General features: G+C 40.4%; 1 long non-coding RNA gene across 1 annotated transcript in view; it reads right to left on the bottom strand.

Moving 5' to 3' along the window:
• The window catches only part of LOC122547674 (uncharacterized), a 30467-nt gene that overhangs the window by 8288 nt on the left and 243 nt on the right, over window positions 1-21936 (bottom strand). Inside the window, exon 2 of the long non-coding RNA XR_006311058.2 lies at window positions 18282-18411. This is a non-coding gene — a long non-coding RNA (uncharacterized LOC122547674). The remainder of the gene's footprint in view (window positions 1-18281; window positions 18412-21936) is intronic.

Genomic DNA, 21936 nt, shown 5'->3' with positions numbered 1-21936 from the left:
AACTAATGTTGATAATAAAAACAGTAATATTATATTTTGGCTGTGATCTATTAATTGTTGAATAAAAATTTCAAGTAGAGTTGTGTTATTGTTGTTGCTGCTCCTGAAAAATACACACGTCGGCAGCCTCTGGAGATGGCAACTAGGTGCTCTGACCTACAGCCTGACCCCATTTCCCAGGCAACCATCCGTCAAGCAAGAGATGTGATAGGCCTACCACCCATCACTCTGTTTAATCCAGGAGGAGATTGAGTCCAATTGCATTTGGGCCTTGTGTCAGAATAATTCTAACTTTAAAAAAAATCATGTTCACAGACTGTGAGTACCTTTCCGTCATATATTGTTCCTAACAAGTAGGTGTAACATTATATTAAAGCCGAGTTATGAAGACGTTGAAATAATCTTCCCATAACACAGTGCACTTCACACAATATTATTGGACATTTGAGGAAAGGTTTGCTAAATAAGAAAGGTTTAACTTTTACATGTTCAGTCAATCTCCAAAAGAAGAAACCTACACAGGGATGCAAGTTAATCCAAACAGCACTTACAGCTCAACTATCTCTCTGTCCTCAAGGTGGACCTGATTCCCATTGATTGGACCAGGGTGCCAACTTATGCATTTATTTGGCAAACATATCAGATCTACCTCAGAGAGTAGATGCAAATCAGTAATTTCTTTGAACAGAAATGCAACATTTTCTACTCTTTAATTGAAAGCACTGGACTAAAACTTTGCCCACATTGAAAATCGGCTTTGGGGGTTGGGTGGGGTGGTGGTTGGGGGTGTCAGAGATTACGTTCATCATCCTGCCTCTCTTGGTTCCAAGACAATGTAAATGCAGCCTTTTGTCCTACTTTCTCACTTGGTTACCTTGAGAGGTAAATTCACAGTCTATCCCCACTTAATCTCCTGGCAAAAGTTGTAATTATTATCAAGTATATATTGAAAACAAAAGACTAACTTCGCTTGGAAGGTTTTTGGCACCTTCATTCAAAATCCTGGAGGTTCCAGTTTGGTTATTTTTGACTCAAGAGGTAATTGTAACTCCCTGCTAATGTACAAATCACTACCCATGAATTTTCTCTTGTTAATTAAGAAATAAATTCCAAATATTTACTAGAATCTATTATTTAATACATACTCTCCTGTTCTGACCACATTTCTTACCAATAACAGAAAGTGGCAGGAATATGAAAGATCCTATTGCTAATAAATCTTTACAATTTGGCAATGAGTACTTTTTAACAATGGTCTTGGATGCGAACAAACACAATAGTACTGATAGACACAAAGGGTAAGGAGAACAAAGAATTGACATTGTCATCACTTTCTGCAATTTCCTGTTTAGGTGAAGAAATTATTGAAGCATACTAATTTTTTTTCATGCTGTTCACATAATTTCTCTCTTGGGCATCTCAAAATCACAGTATTTACAATGAAAGGAATCCTGTTGCGATTTAAAATCTGACATTTTGAAGCTCAGTTGGATTTCACAGTGCTAGTCTGCAATTGTTTTATGATTCATTTATTAAACTGTACTATGAACAACCTGTAAAAAAGCCAACACAAACATCATATTAATTTGGAAGTTTCAGTGAGGAGATCAATTAAGGAATAATTGATGGAACTCTCAAATGTTAAAAAATAATTGAGGCAGAAGGTTGAAAATGAAAGTCTGTTATAAATATGCCTTAATTTGAGCCTAATTAATGGACAGCTAGCTTGATGTAATTTCTTATACTTTCCATCTGAAGAAATCTCTATACTTTTTTAAAATTTTGCAAATGACACAGAGTGCATGTTCACAAACTGTACTTTCAATCACATCAATTTTCACATATCTTATAAATTAATCCATAACTATGAAAATGCCTGTTTATACATATGTAAATAAAAATTTCTATATGACCAAAGAAGTCGTGAGGCAACAAAGGACAGAGCTCCATCTAATTCATCTTCTAAATATTTTGCATCAGTATTTACTGTGGAAAAGGATATGGAAGATATAGACTGTAGGGAAATAGATAGTGACATCTTGCAAAATATCCAGATTACAGAGGAGGAAGTGCTGGATGTCTTAAAATGGTTAAAGGTGGATAGATCCCCAGGACCTGATCAGGTGTACCCAAGAAATTTGTGGGAAGCTGGAGAAGTGATTGCTGGGCCTCTTGCTGAGATATTTGTATCATTGATAGTCATAGGTGAGGTGTTGGAAGACTGGAGGTTGGCAAATGTGGTGCCACTGTTTAAGAAGGGCGGTAAAGACAAGCCAGGGAACTAAAGACTGGTGAGCCTGACCTCAGTGGTGGGCAGGTTGTTGGAGGGAATCCTGAGGGACAGGATGTACATGTATTTGGAAAGGCAAGGACTGATTCGGGATAGTCAACATGGCTTTGTGCGTGGGAAATCATGTCTCACAAACTTGATTGAGTTTTTTGAAAAAGTAACAAACAAGATTGATGAGGGCAGAGCAGTAGATGTGATCAATATGGACTTCAGTAAGGCTATCGACAAGGTTCCCCATGGGAGACTGATTAGCAAGTTTAGATCTCATGGAATACAGGGAGAACTAGCCATTTGGATACAGAACTGGCTCAAAGGTAGAAGACAGAGGGTGGTGGTGGAGGGTTGTTTTTCAAACTGGAGGCCTGTGACCAGTGGAGTGCCACAAGGATCGGTACTGGGCCCTCTACTTTTTGTCATTTACATAAATGATTTAGATGCGAGCATAAGAGGTACAGTTAGTAAGTTTGCAGATGACACCAAAATTGGAGGTGTAGTGGACAGCGAAGAGGGTTACCTCAGATCACAACAGGATTTGGACCAGGTGGGCCAATGGGCTGAGAAGTGGCAGATGGAGTTTAATTCAGATAAACGCGCGGTGCTGCATTTTGGGAAAGCAAATCTTAGCAGGACGTATACACTTAATGGTAAGGTCCGAGGGAGTGTTGCTGAACAAAGAGACCTTGGAGTGCAGGTTCATAGCTCCTTGAAAGTGGAGTCACGGGTAGGTAGGATAGTAAAGAAGGCGTTTGGTATGCTTTCCTTTATTGGTCAGAGTATTGAGTACAGCAGTTGGGATGCCATGGTGCGGCTGTACAGGACATTGGTTAGGCCACAGTTGGAATATTGCATGCAATTCTGGTCTCCTTCCTATCGGAAAGATATTGTGAAACTTGAAGGGGTTCAGAAAATATTTACAAGGATGTTGCCAAGGTTGAAGGATCTGAGCTACAGGGAGAGGCTGAACAGGCTGGGGCTGTTTTCCCTGGAGCGTCAGAGGCCGAGGGGTGACCTTATAGATGTTTACAAATTATGAGGGGCATGGATAGGATAAATAGACAAAGTCTTTTCCCTGGTATCAGGGAGTCCAGAACTAGAGGACATAGGTTTAGGGTGAGAGAGGAAAGATATAAAAGAGACCTAAGGGACAGCTTTTTCATGCAGAGGTACGTGTATGGAATGAGCTGCCAAAGGATGTGGTGGAGGCTGGTACAATTGCAACATTTAAGAGGCATTTGGATGGGTATATGAATAGGAAGGGTTTGTAGGGATGTGGGGCGGGTGCTAGCAGGTGGGACTAGATTGAGTTGGGATATCTGGTCAGCATGGACGGGTTGGACTGAAGGGTCTCTTTCCGTGCTGTGCATCTCTATGACTCTATGACTCTACCATCCTAATAGTCACATCGTACAGCTATTATGGAATAAAACTTTACGTAGACCACAACAGATCCAGAATTGAGAATTTCTATTTTGTGTACCATTTAAGTAACTAAAAACAAGAATGAAGAACAAATTTCAAGTTCCATCTCCCAGAATTAAAGTTTAGTAGATGAATATGAAATATTTAGAGAGGATACGGGCCAAGCATGGGCAGGTGGGACTTGTTTAGTTTGGGATTATGGTTGGCATGGACTGGTTGGACCGAAGGGTCTGTTTCCTTGCTATATGACTCTATACTATGACTCATTGTTCCCTTGAAGTATATCAGCTATTTCATTTAAAGATGGGGTCTTCTAGATGCCTTGAATGTACAGATTGGGCCCAAGTTAATTTAATTAGAAAATTGTGACAAAATGAGTAGAGATTGTGCCATATATAGTCATCCCCTTCAGCAGCCTAACCAGTAACCCAGAGAGAGGGCAGACGTGAGATCGTGATTTAGTGGAGTTTGCTTCTCCTGACTCCAGTAGGAATCATTGGAAGCCATCCAGTAACATGGAAGGGAACAGTTTTACAGATTCATTTCTCTGAAGCCAAAATATTCTGATCCTTCTATTGACCTGCGTTAGCTCTCCCTCTAGAAGGAGCTCATCACCCCCTTGAGTGAAATGGAGAACCTGTTCTTGTCCTTTATTTTTGCTGGAGGTTTGGAAAAAAAAAGAAGACAAAGTGATGCTTGATTTTACATGAATTTTTGTTTATGACTGTGGAACATTCAGTTAAAACAACTGGCTCATTTCTGACATTAATAGAAATCTTCATATAAAAAGTTGCATGAATTGAGATCCACCTGGGAGGTTTAATCAGATTATTTTTAATTTCTGGGTATTCATGGTTAGGGTAGAGTTTCTGATCTTTTAAACCTTAATCCCCAACTGGTCAGCTCCTCTTTTACTAATCTGGGGAGGATTAATGTTCGCCTATCGCATGTTTAGTAAATTGTAATTTTGAAAGGATACAGTCAATTTTAAGGTAGCATCAATCTCAGAACCAGGAGGAAAATAACAAAAAAAAGAAGGAAAATGTCACTGAACGTATTTAACAAAGAAATAGATAGATGCCTAGATGCTGAAGGTGTCAAGGCATATGAGTGAAAGCAGGAGTATGACAGTGAAATAAAGGATCAGCCATGATCACATTGAATGGTACAGCAGGCATGAAGAGCTGAATTTCTGCTCATTATTTCAATGTTTCTACAATTAGTTGAGAATGGCTAAACACATTTGCTTTATTCTATGCATCTGGCTAATACTGCTACTAGTATAGTTCAGTTCTTCTTATTATCACTGAGCTGTAGTTGTCCACACAATCACTGGATGAGACTGTTAGCTCCTTATATTTGAATAAAATGGTTGCACTCCTGATATATTGCAAACTATTATTTGCATCTGTAAGTTATAAATTAGTAAATACAGCTCTTCAGCATAGTGCCTAAAATCTCCCTCTCTATCTCTGTTTCTTCTTGCTTGAGGTCTTCTTTTAATGTTCTATATTGATTTCATAGTCACAACATCAGTTACATGATCATAATTTGCAAGTTGCATTGTACCACAATACTTACAGTTCTGGAGCAACATTCCACTTACTGTAGCAGTGAAGGTGATGATGGTTGGTTACATTCAACTCAATTTTCATTTCCACTAACTTGAATTTTTTTACTCTGCATTTATATTTACATTATCAGTTCTGTTACAAGTTTATAAGTTTTTCATTGTTGCATTTAGATCAGAAGAAGGCTTCATCCATAGGTGGGGGAGCAGGGAGAAATTTTGCCAGTGTACACTATAATTGTGGCCCCATAGGTAGTGTCCCTGCCTCTCAGCGATAAATTCTGAGTTCAAGTCTAACCCCAGTATTTAATGTCAAGAATGATGTCAAAGTTCCTATAGGTGTTAAAAAGTAAAGAATAAATAAAGCGAATGTTGGACCTCTGTAGCGAGTCTGCAAAATTACTGTTGGGAAATAAAGAAATTAATTCAAGAGATATTTTGTATCTGTCTTCACTACAGAGACACAAATAACATCCCAGGAATAATTATGAATCGTATGTTGAAATAAAGAGTGGAACTTAAAACAATTACAATCACTAGGACTAAGAGGTGACAAGTCCACGATCCCAATAAACCTCATTCTCGGGCCTTCAAAGAAGTGCCTGCTCAAAGAGTAGATGCATTAGTTTGAATTTTCCAAATTTCCCTGGATTGTGAAAAAAATCCCATCAAATTGGAAAATAATGTATGTAACCCACTGACAGAGAAAATGCTGAAATCTATTAAATAGGTTATAGCCAGTCACATTGGAAATCTCAATGCAATCAGGCAGAGTCAGTATGGCTTTGTGAAAGGGAAATTATCTAATTTATTAGTTCTTTAAGTAATTAAAAATGGCACAGCTAAAGGGGAATCTGTGGAAGTGGTGCTGTTAGCTATCTGATCAGGTGCCACGTCAGAGCTGTTGCACAAAATGAGATCTCATGTTATAGAATCCCTACAGTGTGGAAACAGGCCCTTTGGCCCAACAAGTCCATACAATCTCTCTGAAGATTAACCTACCCAGACCCATTTGTCCTACCCTATTATCCTAAATTTACCCCTGACTAATGCACCTAGCCTACACATCCTTGAACACTATGGGCAAATTGTCGTGGCCAATTCACCTAGCCTGTACACCTTTGGATTGTGAGAGGAAATCGGTGTACCAGGAGGAAACCCACACAGGCACTGGAAGAACATGCAGACTCCACACAGACAGTTGCCCGAGGCTGGAATCAACCCTGGGTCCCTGGTGCTGAGAGGAAGCAGTGCTAACTACTGAGCCACAATGCCACCCGGCAATTATATCAACATGGATAGAAGATTGGTTAGCTGACAGGATACAGAGACTAGGCATAAATGGGTCTTTTTCAGATTAGCAAGATGTAACAAATGGAGTGATACATGCATTAATGCTGGGACCTTAGTTATTTACAATCTATATCAATAACTTGGACAAAAGGCTCAAATGTATGGTGCTAAATTTACAGATGAAACAAAGATATTTAGGAAGGTAAGTTTTGAAGAGGGCTTGAGTCTCCAAAGAAATATAAGCAAGTCAATGGGCAATGTTGCAATAGATAGCATATAACGTGAAGGAGTATGAATGTATCCATTTTGTCAGAATTTTATTTAAATTGAGACAAGGCACAAATGTCTACAATATGGAGGGATCAAACTGATTTGTAAATAAATCACTAAAATTTAAAATGCAAGCACAGCAAATGATTAGGAAGATAAATGGAATATTATCATTTCTTGCAGGTGGAATGGAATAAAAAAGTACAGGGCATTGTTGACACCACATCTAGAGAATCTCTACAGTTGGGATTTCCATATTTAAAGGGTATAAATTGGATTTCAAGCAGTTCAAAGACGTTTCACTCAATTGATTCTGGGGATGAGGTGTTATGAGAAAATATGGTTCAGGTAGTATCTATATCAGAAGAATAAAGGGTGATCTTATTGAACCATAAAAAATTCTGAGGGGGTCTGACAGAAGAAAGCTGAAAGAATATTTCCACCTGATAGACCCACAATTGTGGAGAATTTTTTGGTTTCTCTCAGACGTTTATAAAACCATGCAGCTCTCTTCATCAGAGCAGTGGAGGTAGAGTTAGTGAATATTTTAAAGACAGAAGCAGATAGAGTCATAGAGATGTACAGACCTTTTGGTCTAAATCGTCCATGCTGACCAGATATCCCAACCTAATCTAGTCTCATTTGCCAGTACTTGGTCCAAATCTCTCTAAACCCTTCCTTTACAAATACCCATCCAGATCCCTTTTAGATAATGCAATTGTACTAGCCTCCACCACTTCCTCTAGCAGCTTATTTTATACACGCACCACCCTCAGTGTCATAAAGCTGTTGCCTAGGTCCCATTTATATCGTTTCTCTCTCACCCAAGACCTATGCCCTCTAGTTCTGGACTCCCCCACTCCGGGGAAAAGACTTTGTCTATTTATCCTATCCATGGCCCTCATGATTTTATAAACCATTATGAGGTCACCCCTCAGCCTTCGACGCCTCAAGGAAAACAGCCCCAGCCTATTCAACCTCTCCCTATAGCTCAAATCCTCAAACCCTGGCAACATCCCTGTAAATCTTTTCTAAACTCTTTCAAGTTTCACAACATCCTTTCGATAGGAAGGAGACCACAGATATCCAAGATGGCGCTGGAGTAGGGATCCTGATTTGGAGCTTCTCCGCTCTGTGTGATTCTTTCTTTGTCTCTCTTTTCATGCTTTATTTTCCTTTCTATTTATCCCCTCATACATGGATGAAGCCCAGCTGAGGTCTAGAAGTGAGACCCTGTACGGACTCAAGTGACTGTCATCTTCAAGATAAAGCCCCAGTACTGACTCCCATCCTCGAGGTAAAGCCCATGATGGACTTCCAGCCTTGTGGTAAAGCCTAGCATGGACTCCCAGCCTTAAAGTAAAGCCCCAACACGCACTCCCATCATAGAGATGTACAGACCCTTTGGTCTAAATTGTCCATGCCGACCAGATATCCCAAACTAATCTAGTCTCATTTGCCAGTACTTGGTCCAAATCAGTCTAAACCCCAACACGGACTCCCAGCCTCGAGGTAAAGCCCAGCACAGACTCCCATCCTTGAGGTAAAGCCCAGCATGGACTCCCAGCCTCGAGGTAAATCCCCAGCATGGACTCCCATCCATGAGGTAAAGCCCAACATGAACTCTCATCCATGAGGTAAAGCCCCAGCACGGACTCCCATCCATGAGGTAAAGCCCCAGCATGGACTCCCATCCATGAGGTAAAGCCCTAACATGGACTCCCATCCATCAGGTAAAGCCCCAGCATGGACTTCCATCCATGAGGTAAAGCCCCAGCACAGACTCCCATCCATGAGGTAAAGCCCAACACGAATCTCATCCATGAGGTAAAGCCCCAGCACGGACTCCCATCCATGAGGTAAAGCCCCAGCACGGACTCCCATCCATGAGGTAAAGCCCCAGCACGGACTCACAGTCTTGAGGTAAAGCACCACCACAGACTTCCATCCATGAGGTAAAGCCCCAGCATGGACTCCCAGCCTCGATGTAAAGACCCAGCACGAACTCCCATCCATGAGGTAAAGCCCCAGCACAGACTCCCATCCACAAGGTAAAGACCCGACACGGACTCCCATCCATGAGGTAAAGCCCAAGCACGGACTCCCATTCTTGAGGTAAAGCCCCAGCAAAGACTCCCATCCACAAGGTAAAGACCCAACACGGACTCCCATCCATCAAGTATAGCCCCAGCACAGACTCCCATCCATGAGGTAAAGCCCCAGCACAGACTCCCATCCATGAGGTAAAGCCCCAGCAAAGACTCCCATCCACAAGGTAAAGATCCAACATGGACTCCCATCCATCAAGTATAGCCCCAGCACAGACTCCCATCCATGAGGTAAAGCCCCAGCACAGACTCCCATCCATGAGGTAAAGCCCCAGCACGGACACACAGTCTTGAGGTAAATCCCCAGCATGGATTCCTATCCATGAGGTAAAGCCCAGCACAGACTCCCATCCAGGAGGTAAAGCCCCAGCACGGACTCCCATCCATGAGGTAAAGCCCCAGCACGGACTCACAGTCTTGAGGTAAAGCACCACCACAGACTTCCATCCATGAGGTAAAGCCCCAGCATGGACTCCCAGCCTCGATGTAAAGACCCAGCACGAACTCCCATCCATGAGGTAAAGCCCCAGCACAGACTCCCATCCACAAGGTAAAGACCCGACACGGACTCCCATCCATGAGGTAAAGCCCAAGCACGGACTCCCATTCTTGAGGTAAAGCCCCAGCAAAGACTCCCATCCACAAGGTAAAGACCCAACACGGACTCCCATCCATCAAGTATAGCCCCAGCACAGACTCCCATCCATGAGGTAAAGCCCCAGCACAGACTCCCATCCATGAGGTAAAGCCCCAGCAAAGACTCCCATCCACAAGGTAAAGATCCAACATGGACTCCCATCCATCAAGTATAGCCCCAGCACAGACTCCCATCCATGAGGTAAAGCCCCAGCACAGACTCCCATCCATGAGGTAAAGCCCCAGCACGGACACACAGTCTTGAGGTAAATCCCCAGCATGGATTCCTATCCATGAGGTAAAGCCCAGCACAGACTCCCATCCAGGAGGTAAAGCCCTAACATGGACTCCCATCCTTGAGATAAAGCCCCAGCATGGACTCCCATCCATGAGGTAAAGCCCCAGCACGGACTCCTGGCTTCAAGGTAAAGCCCCAGTATGGACCTGAGTTGAAGCCCAATGTGTCCTTGTCTGCTGCGTCTGCTTTTTTTTCTCTCCCTTTCTCTGCTTTAGAAGGACTATAATGCTGAACTTTTATCTTTATTTCTTTATTTTTCTAATGTGTACCGAAGATTTTGGACTGAGGCACCTTTGTAAAGGTATGGTGACTTTGTACACTTTTCACTGTATCCCTGTGCTTGATTACATATGACAATAAAACCTAATTCTATTTCCAGTTCTAATTCTAACAAAATGGTCAAAAAGTATCAATAGGAATGAACAGGAGAATGAAACTGAGGCCACAATCAGATCAGTCACGACCCTCTTGGTTGTTGGAGCAGGCACAAATGGCTTACTCCTGTTCCTAATTCAGACGTTCATATGTGTATTCATACATACATAAAACAAAATAAGTCGAAAACAAGATAGCTGCTAGAGCTGTTTGGTTTAGTTAGAGATATTAGTAAGTCATCGTTTTACAAATGCATGCTTGAGGAAGTTAGCAAAGAAAAGAGCCATTGAGATGTTCAAAAAAAATTATAAACAAACTCAACTGTGAAGTAAAGAAAGTAACAGGCATTTAAGGCAAATGTACACAAATGGCCAGCATTATACAACTATCTCGTTGTGGGAATTCAAAAAGTTCATTGTGAAAGGAAAGCCACAGACACTGCAGCACTGTGTCACGTTCTTGGCCAGTTGCCCTGCACCACCCACTTGCCTCCAGGAGATGCCTCGAGATCCTACCCACCCAGAAAAGCTGATAGGATCAGGGACAATGAGTGTTTATTGTGAGACACAGCTGTGACATTGTTCCTGTAGCACGAGAAGGACCGGCAAGAGATCCCTCAGCTGGACGGCCCTACTTTGTCTTCCAACAACAAACAGCACTTTGGAATTCCACTCTTGGCAGGGCAAAAGGAAGTAGGTTTTCCAAACAATCCCATTTCAAAAGAGCCTTTAGTTCAGTGGGACTGATCAGAGCTATTAAAGGCATTAGGCATAACCGACCATTGTTTCCTAAGCATCAACCGCCCTCACTGAATGTGAAACATTTGAGATAATGACAAACGTGCTTCAGTGCAAGACAATTAAGGGAAAAGTAAGTAATACAAGACGGCTGGAAGGATTTGAAAAGATTACAATTTGTACTCAGTTAGATGTGTTACTATATGGCAGGTTCGAGATCAGAGTCTGTGGTGTGTGATGCAGCCCTGATGGACATGACTAACATTGCTGGCTCTGTGCTGTTTCCTGACTAGTGACTAAAGAGTATATAGAATTTTCCAAGCAGTACACAGCTATAGTATACAGAGCCAAAACAGATCATTCAGCCCAATTACTCTGTTCCATTTACACTCCAAATTAGCCTCCTCCCATCTCTTGTCATTTAATCCTATCAATATAATTTTATGTCCTATTCTTGATCACAAGCTTACCTGGAGTCCCTCTTTTATATGTATGCATGTACAAATATGTACATATATATGTTTAATTTTTATTCACTCATGCAATGTGGGCATCGCTGGCTGGGCAGTATTTATTAGGTAAAAACAATGACTGCAGATGCTGGAAACCAGATTCTGGATTAGTGGTGCTGGAAGAGCACAGCAGTTCAGGCAGCATCCGAGGAGCAGTAAAATCGACATTTCGGGCAAAAGCCATATTGCCTGTTTCTGGCTGCCCTTGCGAAGGTGGCGATGAGCTGCCTTTTTGAACTGCTGTAATCCATGTGCTGACCCATAGGCTGTCACGGAAGGAGTTTCAGTATTTTCACCCAGTGACACAGAAGGAACTGGAATATATTTTCAAGTCAGGATGGTGAGTGTCCTTCTAGATGGAAATGGTCATGGAGTTGAAAGGTGCTGTCGAAGGAGTTTTGGTGAATTTTTGCAGTGCATCTTGTAATGCACTGTGCATCAGTGATGGAAGGATGGATATTTGTGGATGTGGTTTATTTTGTCCTGGATGATGTCAAGCTCCTTGAGTGTTGCTGGAGTTGCGCTCATCTATGCAAGTCAAAATATTCTATGACACTCCTGATCTATGCTTTGTAGATGGTGAAGAGGCTTTGGGAGTCAGGAGGTGAGTTGCTCACTGCTGAATTCCCAGCCTCTGAACTGATCTTGTAGTCACAATATTTATATGGTTGGTCCAGTTCAGTATCTGGTCAATGACAACCCAAGATGTTGATAGTGGGGAATTCAGTAACGGTAACATGGTTGAATGTCAACAAGCAATAGTAAGATTCTGTCTGTTTGGTGCTGGTCACTGCCTGGAATTTGTGTATTGCAAATGTTACTTGCCACTTTTCAATCCAAGCCTGGGTATGATCCAAGTCTTGCTGTATGTAGCCACAGTCTGCTTCAGTTCTGTCCTATATTTCTAATTGAAGTCATGAACTGTACTGAACATTGTGCAGACATTACTGAACTTCGCCACTTCTGAGCTTAAGATTGTTGGGCCTAGGACACTACCCTGAGGAACTCCTGCAGTGATGTCCTGGAGCTGAGATGATTGACAACAAAAGAACCATTTCCCATGTGCCAGTAAAACTCCAACCCACAAAGAGCTTTCCCTCAGTTCTCATTGACTCCAGTTTTGCTAGGGTTACTTTGTGCCACACTCAGTAAAATAAAGCCTTAGATCATAGGAGCATAAGAAATAAGAGTAGGAGTTGACCATTTGGTCACTCAAACCTGCTCCATTTTCAATAGAATCATGGCAGATCCAAAATTCCACATATCTATTTTTCTGTATTTTATCCATAACCTTGATTCCCTAACTGATCAAGAAACTATCCTCTCAACCTTAAATATACACAAGGATTCTATCCTCCCTGGCATCTGTAGCTAAGAGTTCCAAAGACTCTCAACCCTTTAGAGAAGTAATTCCTCCTCATTTCAGTCATAAATTGGCACCCCTTTATTCTAAGACTATGCCTTCTGGTTCTGGACTCTCCCATGATGGGAAACAACTCTCAGCATTTACCCTGTCAAGCCCCTTAAGAATCCTTGATGTTTCAATGAGATCACTTTTCATTCTCCTGAACTCCAGTGAGTAGAGTCCCGACTTGTTTAACCTCTCTCACAAGACAATCCCTCTATATCAAGGATCATCCTCACGAACCTTCTCTGAACTGGCTGCAATGAAACTATGCAGAAGTTGGTGGGTACTGCAGATGCTGGAGGTTAGAGTCAAGATTAGAGTGGTGCTGGAAAAGCACAGCAGGTCAGGCAGCATCCAAGGAGCAGGAAAATCGATGTTTTGGGCAAAAGCTCTCCACCCCCGAGGCTCCCAGCCTCATTCCTGATGAAGAGCCTTTGCCCGAAATGTCGATTTTCCTGCTCCTCGGATGCTGTCTGACCTGTTGTGCTTTCCTTGAATAAGGGAACGAAAACTGCTCACATACTCCAGATGTGGTTTCACCAGCTCCTTGTATGGTTGCAGTAAGACTGCCCTACTCTTATACTCCAACTACTTTGAAATAAGGGCCAACATTCCATTCATTCCATTAGCCTTCCTGACTACCCTTGTGCTAGCTTTTTGTGTTTCATCCCCTAAGCCCCTTTGTGTTGTAGCTTTCTGCAATGGTTTTCTATTTAAATAACATTCTGTTCCTTTGTTCTCTCTCCCAAAATTAGCAAATTCGCATTTTCTTACATTATACTCCATTTGACAACTTCCTGCCCATTTATGTAACCTATCATTGTCTCTCTGTAAACTGTTTGTATCCCTCTGACAACCTGCCTTTCCAACTTCTTCTCATTCTTTTTTCCCCATGGACATCAAAGCCAGTCACCCTCACCTCTGGAATTGGGTCAAGGTTGTAGCTGTCAGCTAAAAGTCAGCCACATTTCGGTGGGTCTGGAGTCACATTGTATGCTAGACCAGGTAAGAATGAGAGATTTCCTTTCCTGAAGGACATTAGTAAATCAGATGGGTTCTCTTACCCTCCCTGACAATCAATCATGGCTTTGTGGTCAACACTGGACTTCCAATTTCAGATTTTTATTAAGTTGCAATCATTTGCCATGTTGGTATTTTACATGGGTCTCTGGTTTACTCGCCCAGTGATAATACCATGATGCCATCACCACCTCATCTCCAGAATCACATATATCTACAACACTTTGTCTCAAGTACTTATTGAGCTTGTGTATTCTTACACACTTTGAGTAAAGATATTTCTCATGAATACTTTGTTGAATTTATTGCTGATTATCTTATAAATAAGAGCCTTGATATTGCTCTTTCCCTTAAGTGGTATCATTTTCTTTATATATACCTGATCAAATTCTATAACCTGATCATATTTTTAAAGCTGACCCAGCAACCATGAAGTTAGATTACAAAACAATTTTTTCAAAATTCCTCCCATATCTGCTCAGCAGCAATGATGTATCGAATCATATGGACACTATTCCTGAGAAAGTTAAAACTGAGTATTTAGAATCTTGACAGCTGTGAAACAAATCCTCTTCCCCCTCACGTTTTGTTATTAATCTTTCATCATTTCAAAGCTTTCTGTTTAAATTTCTTCATGGCCTTACCCACCTCAACCTCCATAATTTCCTCTGGCCGTTCCTGCTACGTCCTAAGTCCCTCTCCTGCATCCTTCCGCTCCCATTGACTGCCCAATATCACCACTTCCCTGATTTTGGGAATTTGCACCCTCTCCCTCACATCATTTTAGAGTTGATAGCTTTACTTCAATTTGCCAAACCCCATACTCACAAATCCCCTCTGCCTCCCTCTAATCCTTTTAAAAACTACCTTTGACCAAATACCCTTTTCTTTGATTCAATTTTTTTTTTCTCTGTTTAGCTAGATGATATTTGGTCTCTCAGAAAATCAAGGGTTATATAGGAAAATGGAACTGAAGTCCAAAATCAGCTATAATCGTTTTGAACGGAGGAACAAGCTTGATGGACCATATAATCTTCTATCTATGTTTCTTCTGCTCTTAAACTATGTTCTTTAGTAAGTCCTTTCAGCTTTAACTAACATGAAAAGCACTCTATAAATGCACGTCATGGACTTCTATTAAATCATTTAATATCCTGGACAAAACATTGGCAAATAAAACTTTCAAGAAAGATTTTAAAAATTGCACAAGTCAGATATTAGAAAGCCACATGAATATTTTAAGTAGCAAACATGTCTAAATTTGCAAAATGGGTGAGCAGTTGCTTCCACTACAATAATGGGACAACATTGAGGCAAATTAGCCTCAAATATCTTACCATTGTATTGCCACTAGTTGGCATTTATGTTTGTCTTCAGTGGTGGAGAAGTAACTAACTGTTAAGAACTGTCTATGCATCAACTTGGCGTTAGCTCTGCCATGATCCAATGGATGCTGTTAGGCTTGAAGTTGACTCTGAAGGTATCACTTTAATACAAAAGTGGCATAGGTCATTGCAGTACGTCTGACAGCCAAAAATATGGCTCCTTAGGCTTGCATGTTGTCAAGGAAACATGCACACTTGTTGATAGATCTCCTGTCTTCCTGTGTACACCACATATTAAGTAGTTCCAGTGTTTGTTGTAAGCAGAATACTTGTTGTTGTTATCAACAAATCCTGTGATTATGTGAATACATCGTCTTACATTTTGTTTTTTAAATGGATCTGAGCGCTTGATGTACTCAATTTGTGATCATCATGTGTACTGACCGAGTGAATGCTCTGTCCTACTGACACCTTTGACAGAATTACCCAGAAACATTTTCTTCATGCATTCTCAAGACTCTGATGGCATGGTGTATTGAGCAACGTTGTCCATAATCAGTGAGAAAGGCCTCAATATTGTCAAATCATGGGCTAAAAAATTGGATAATTTTAACCGCTGGAGGTAGAAATTAGATAAGATCTGCTTGCAGACATGTGTGATATCCATATGCTGGAGTAAAGTGATGTAGGCAAAACCCATGTGACCTACCTTATCTCCACGATTTGGGCTCATGGCCCAGTGCTGGCCATGCATTTGATTGGCTGCATGCTCATGCAGGGGCCCACGTTTGTGTGAGGCAAGCACATGGTAACTTCTTAAACCCAGTCTGTTCTTTTAATGGTGTTTCATTCCGGCTTTAGGAGACCAAACCAAACTCGCATTTAACCTTGCTTGAGGGTCAAGTTCAGTGAATGCATCTTCAGATTCCATCTCCTATCCAACACCCCTCTGAGCTCTGCTCAATGCACCACACACCGCAACAGTAATCCCAAGAAATCAACACTCATGCCTAATATTCAGATCTATCCTCCCTTTCACATATTTAGTGACTAAAAAAATTAAGTTAACAATTATGACATGAAGTGTTATGTTATATTGATGATATGCCACTATTACACTGTGATACTTATATTAGCTCTCATAACATAAGGATGAGAGTCACATAGTATCGAAAAGTTCATTGAACTTTCGTTGCAGCATATGGTATCTACATATGCACAATACAATCACATGTCTGGACTCAAGCTAAACAATTTGGATGTACTGTAGCACATTTCCCTCAGCATGTCCTGCTGCAAGAGAACAGAGCTCAGTAAGATGGTGACTGGGAGCTTTAGGCCATTAGGTCACGTACCATGATAAGATGATGACTTCATGATGAGCTTGTCTTTTAAACATATATCACATATCTATCATGAGATATAACGCAACAAGTATCTTATGGGATGTTTTACTAGTGCTGTTCGGCAGTCCTTATACTAATTTGCACAATAACCTGAACAGAATATTAGAGTGTAACACCAGATCTGTAAGCTACCAACTAGAGGGAAGGATGTAGTCGGATCTACAAGAAATTTATAAAGCAATGCAAATCTTATAGGCTTATTATAATAGGGTGTATTAATTATCCAAATGTGGACTGAGATAATAGTAATGTCAGGAGCAGAGAGGAACAAGAGTTCCGAGATGATGTTTAACCAATTTGCAGGAGCTTTTTGTGGATGTAATACAAAGGGTTCATGAGGGTAATGTTATTGATGTATTGTGCATGGCTTTCCAAAAGGCATTTGAAACAACCATACCAATGAGATTTGTAAGAAAGATTAGAGCTGATGGAATAAAAGAGACAGGAGCAATGATGATACTAAATTAGCTGTGTGGTAGGAAACAGAATATAATTGTTAACAGGTATTTTTCAGGCTGGCGGAATGTTTGTAGTGGAGTCCCACAGAGGTAGGTGCTGATAACATTGTTTTACCTGACCTTGGTTTACAGGGATCAATTTCAAAGATTGCAGATAATTGGAAGCATTTGAAATTGTGAATGGTACTATGACAGATGGCAAAGGGAGTTAAAAGCAAAGAATTAGAAGGTGATACAACGTGGTGGAAAGATTATGGAGATACCATACCCTTTTCAACTCTGTACATGCAGTTTATATGCATAAACTTTTCAAGGTGATAGGACAGGTGGAGACAGCAATTAAATAAAGCATACAATATCTTAGGTTTTATTAACAGTGACTTAGAGTATAAGAGGAAGGAGGCTATGCTGAACATATCTAAAACACTGGTAAGTTAAATTCCGTTAGAATATTATGCAATGTTCTGGGCATTCAGTAGGATGTGCAGAAGACCCTTATAAGATTGGTTGCAGAGGTAAGAAACCTCAGTTATGAAGACAAATAGACAGGTTGGGAATGTTTTCCTTGAAGAAGAGATTTCCCTAAGAGGAGATCTGACAGATATTCTCAAAATCATGAGGGGCCTGGACAAAGTAGATAGGGAGAAACTGTTCCATCTTGTAACAGGATTGAGGACAAGGGGGCACAGATTTAAAGTAATTTGCAAATATGATATGAGAAAGTCTTTTCTCACACAGCAACCAGTAAGGGTCTGACGTGCAATGCCTGAGGTATGGTGAATACAGGTTCGAGGGGTTCAAGGGGGCATTAGACGATTATTCAAACAGAGACAATGTGTAGTGTTTTGGGGAAAAGACAGGACAATGAAAATAAAGTCAGACAGCCATTACAGACAGGATGGACTGAATGGCTTCCTTTTGCACCTTAACAATTCGGTGAAAAGAAGATTTTTTGGAGGGAATTGATAATGCAGATGTAGCCTTTATCTTAATGAAAACTTGGTTCAAAATTGAATCAGAGTCCATAGCACAAGCTTACCCACAGATCCAGTGTAAATGAACACTCATAGTGAACAAAGACAGGTATGACATTTGGAAATATCAAACTGTGTTTAGTGCACAGTATGGTAAACTAGAGAGAACCTTTGATACTTACACCATGGTGAAAGTGAGGACTGCAGATGCTGGAGATCGGAGCTGAAAATGTGTTGCTGGAAAAGCGCAGCAGGTCAGGCAGCATCCAAGAAGCAGGAGAATCGACGTTTCGGGCATAAGCCCACCATGACCTGCAATTTAATTTTTTTTCATTTTAGCGTACCGGCACTGACATCCATCACCTTAATGAGCACAGGTTTTAAAGGAGGGCATCATGTTAGCAAATACACTGAAGAATTAAAAGGCTGAAAATTAATGTCTCCCTACAATACGGATGCAACCTTATTGACAAATCATAGTTATTTCATTCAGAGGTATCTGACTCAATATTTTAAATAAATCTTAAGGACTTATGAGGTGTTAGCTAAAACCATTCCCTCTTTAAGTGTTATCTGCACATCATGCACTGGTGTTGAATTAGTGTTTTTTGTCTTATTTCCCCTATTGTTATTAAGTTCTGCTGTAAAACACACAATGAATAATGTTTGACTGTCAAGCCTATCACACAGCATATTTCTTCAGCTGTTCACAACTGCTATAGAAACCCAGCTTGGTGCTTGCAAAACGCACAACATAATATGCAACATTAGATATAATTCTGTGATTGCCAAATAATTCTGAGTATGTGAAGAATTATGCTGACAATGAACTTAAAATTGTCAGTTAGGCTTGCTATGTATACTGGAAAAGATGTATGTGTTAACTGACAGGACCCTACTATTTGCAGACAGAAAGAACATGTACACATTGCACCTGTTCCAACTCAATAAAATGAGTGACTCTCATTCGCTGACTTATTTCTCGGGGTAATCCCTTGGCCAATCAGACTCAATCTGCCTGGTTTAAGATTTGAATAAAGCTGGCAGTTAACCATTAACTGGTGCACTCCAGATGGCAATGCCTCTACAAATCAGAGTCCACTTGCCATAGAATCTACACTCTCATCAAATACAGTGTAATATTGTTTTCCCTTTCCTTTGATATTTCTTGCAAGTTGTTTTGATATATACAAGACACATAGTTTCATGAGAATGTCTTTTTTTCAATGCTTAAGTACTTAATATTTGATACTAACTTTATATATATAGATGGATTAAGAATAAAACCTCAGAAGAGCTAGACAGTCATTCATAAATCAAAGTGATTTGCTAACAAGTGAAAGTCCCTGTATTCCCATGGGCTACTCTCTCATTTGAGAGAGATAGCTGGTGATGAGTTTAATCTGACAGTCGCCATGCCTCAGGAGAAAGGTGAGATTGAGGAGATGGAACCTTCCTGGTGACCTCTTAAAGTATAGGAATTGAGCCCACACTATTAGCATAACTCTGCATTGCAAATAAGCCCCCCCCCACCCACCACCCTCACTGCAATGTATGCAATAATTATTTAAGATTGCATTTGTGTCAAACATAAGTTTTTTTTCCCCACTATCAAACATCCATAAACTCAGAACATTTTGGTCTATTACATTTCAGTCTACTTGGCTGTTGCTCAATTGTAAGCTTGTAGCTTCAGAATTCGAGTTTGTTTATCACCAGGACTGGCCAATGACCAGGCTGCACCTCAACAGTATTTCAATATGAATCAAAATGAATGAACTGAACATCACAGAGCTCTCTGGTGAAGTCAATGTGTTATATGTAATGTGATCATACAAGTAAAAGAATATTATTCTATTGACCAAGACTTGGAGATAAGTAAAACTAATGTTCTAAAAAGCAACCTGTATGAATGGACTTGCTTTTATCAGATGAAAGGGATTGAAAGGAGACGCGTTATTGTTAATGAAAATCAATTAGTTAACTTCTACAATAAAATAAGTGACTTAGTCTTGCTGGCACATTTTCAGTGCCTTGTTGAGTATTTTCAGCAATCTATCTCAGCCTATGAGTGCTTAAGAAAGTGTGCAATGTTTAGATGTCTTCGTTTATAGAATGGATCTTAGCATTTCCTGTGATGTGAAATAAACAAACATGGAATATAAGCACAACATGAATCCACAGAGGCAGGACAGTTTTACATTCTGTTAAATACTGCTTTTCCTGTTAAATCTGTGGAGGGTTACATCTTGTACCACAGCTGCACATAAACATTATTACTGTGTTTATACAGTCAGGATGCAGTGATGGATTACTCTTGTTGATGTGGCTGCCTAAACACATGTAAACAGTGCATAGCAACTGTGCATTTTTCTGTACACGAAATGAGGGAGAAAGATGTTGTAAGTAAAATGCGTAGAAACACCATGATTCAAATCAGGATGTGTAGTTAGTTCTGGTGTAAACGTGTGAATTATATTTTCCAGCAACAATGAAACTAGAATGCATTTAAATTCAAGGACAACGAAGAACATTCGAGATTGAAAGGACTTTGAAGAGACATGTGATTTGAAGAAATTGTGTTCAACAGTCATTACTGAAGAATTAAAAGTTGAAGTGTGCTGTGGTTCACCTGTTTATTAAAAGCCAATTGACTTTGTGCAAAAGATGGAAGCTAAAGTTTTTAAGAGAGATAAGGAATGGTTTTTATGGCCTATGGAGGTCGTGTGTGCTGAAGGTCATCCAGCAGCTACATCTGAACTGAAAACAAAATGTGCTGCAAGTCCAACAGCAACTTTGGCTAAACAGTATAAACATTTTGAGTCCACTACAACTCTATTTCAGATCTGAAGAATTCAGAAAACTATGACTTTTATACTGTTAACAATGTGGGGTGATGAGCAAGTGGGAACAGATGGTGAGGATACCCAGCGCAAAAGACAAAGGGAGTGCTAATTGTAGTAGATGAGTGATATAGATGAAGAATAGGTAGGGCAGGATAGGCTGAGAGCAACATCTACACTGTAGGAATGAATCCAACATCACACCTCATGGTTGGCATAGGATAGAGCAATTTACTATTGCATCCATAAAGGTCAATCCTATTGTATTAGGTCTGCTCAAACTATTACCCATAAATCCTGCTAGAACCAGGGTATTCTGCCAACTCATGTAGCACAGAAAATTATTTCCTCAGCGTAGAGTTTGCAGTTAATGATTTTAGCTAATGGTTAACAGTTCCCTTAAAATAGCAGACAGTGGATGTCATCAGAACATGTTAATCATTTGTTCACTGTCACTGATAGCCATGACAAAGAGCAAGGGCAATCTGAGGTAAAAATTACTAAATTGGAGGAAAGCCATTTTCAATTAGGTCCAAATGGATCTGACCCATGTTAACTGGGATCAAAGATTAGCAGGTAAAACTCTACTAGAAAAATGGGCTTTCTTTATAGATATATATTCCCACAAGGAGGGAAGGTCAATCAATCAAAATCATAGCAGCATGGATGACAAAACAGATAGAAAGATAAAGCAGAAAACATGTATGTATAACAGATTTAGGTTGATAATATGTATGAGAATTTTGTTGAATATAGAAAGTTCAAAGGGAATGTAGGAGAAACAAGAGACACAAAGGAAGAGAATGAGAAGATGCCAGCAGCTAAAAAAGAAGAGAACTCATAGGTTTTCCATATGCACATAAATAGTAAAAGGCTAGTGAGAGACAAGTTGGAGCTGACTAAACAGTGAAAAGGGATCGACACATGGAGGCAGAGGACATAGCTAAGGTGCTAGATGAGTGTCTTGCATCAGTCTTTATTGAAAAAAGAAGAA

This window comes from Chiloscyllium plagiosum, unplaced genomic scaffold, assembly GCF_037043375.1.
Source record: "Chiloscyllium plagiosum isolate Xiang-an unplaced genomic scaffold, Cpla_swu_hap1 HiC_scaffold_3, whole genome shotgun sequence".
NCBI lineage: Eukaryota > Metazoa > Chordata > Chondrichthyes > Orectolobiformes > Hemiscylliidae > Chiloscyllium > Chiloscyllium plagiosum.
Note: the sequence above shows the minus strand (reverse complement) of the source record. Positions and strands in the feature narration are given on the sequence as shown.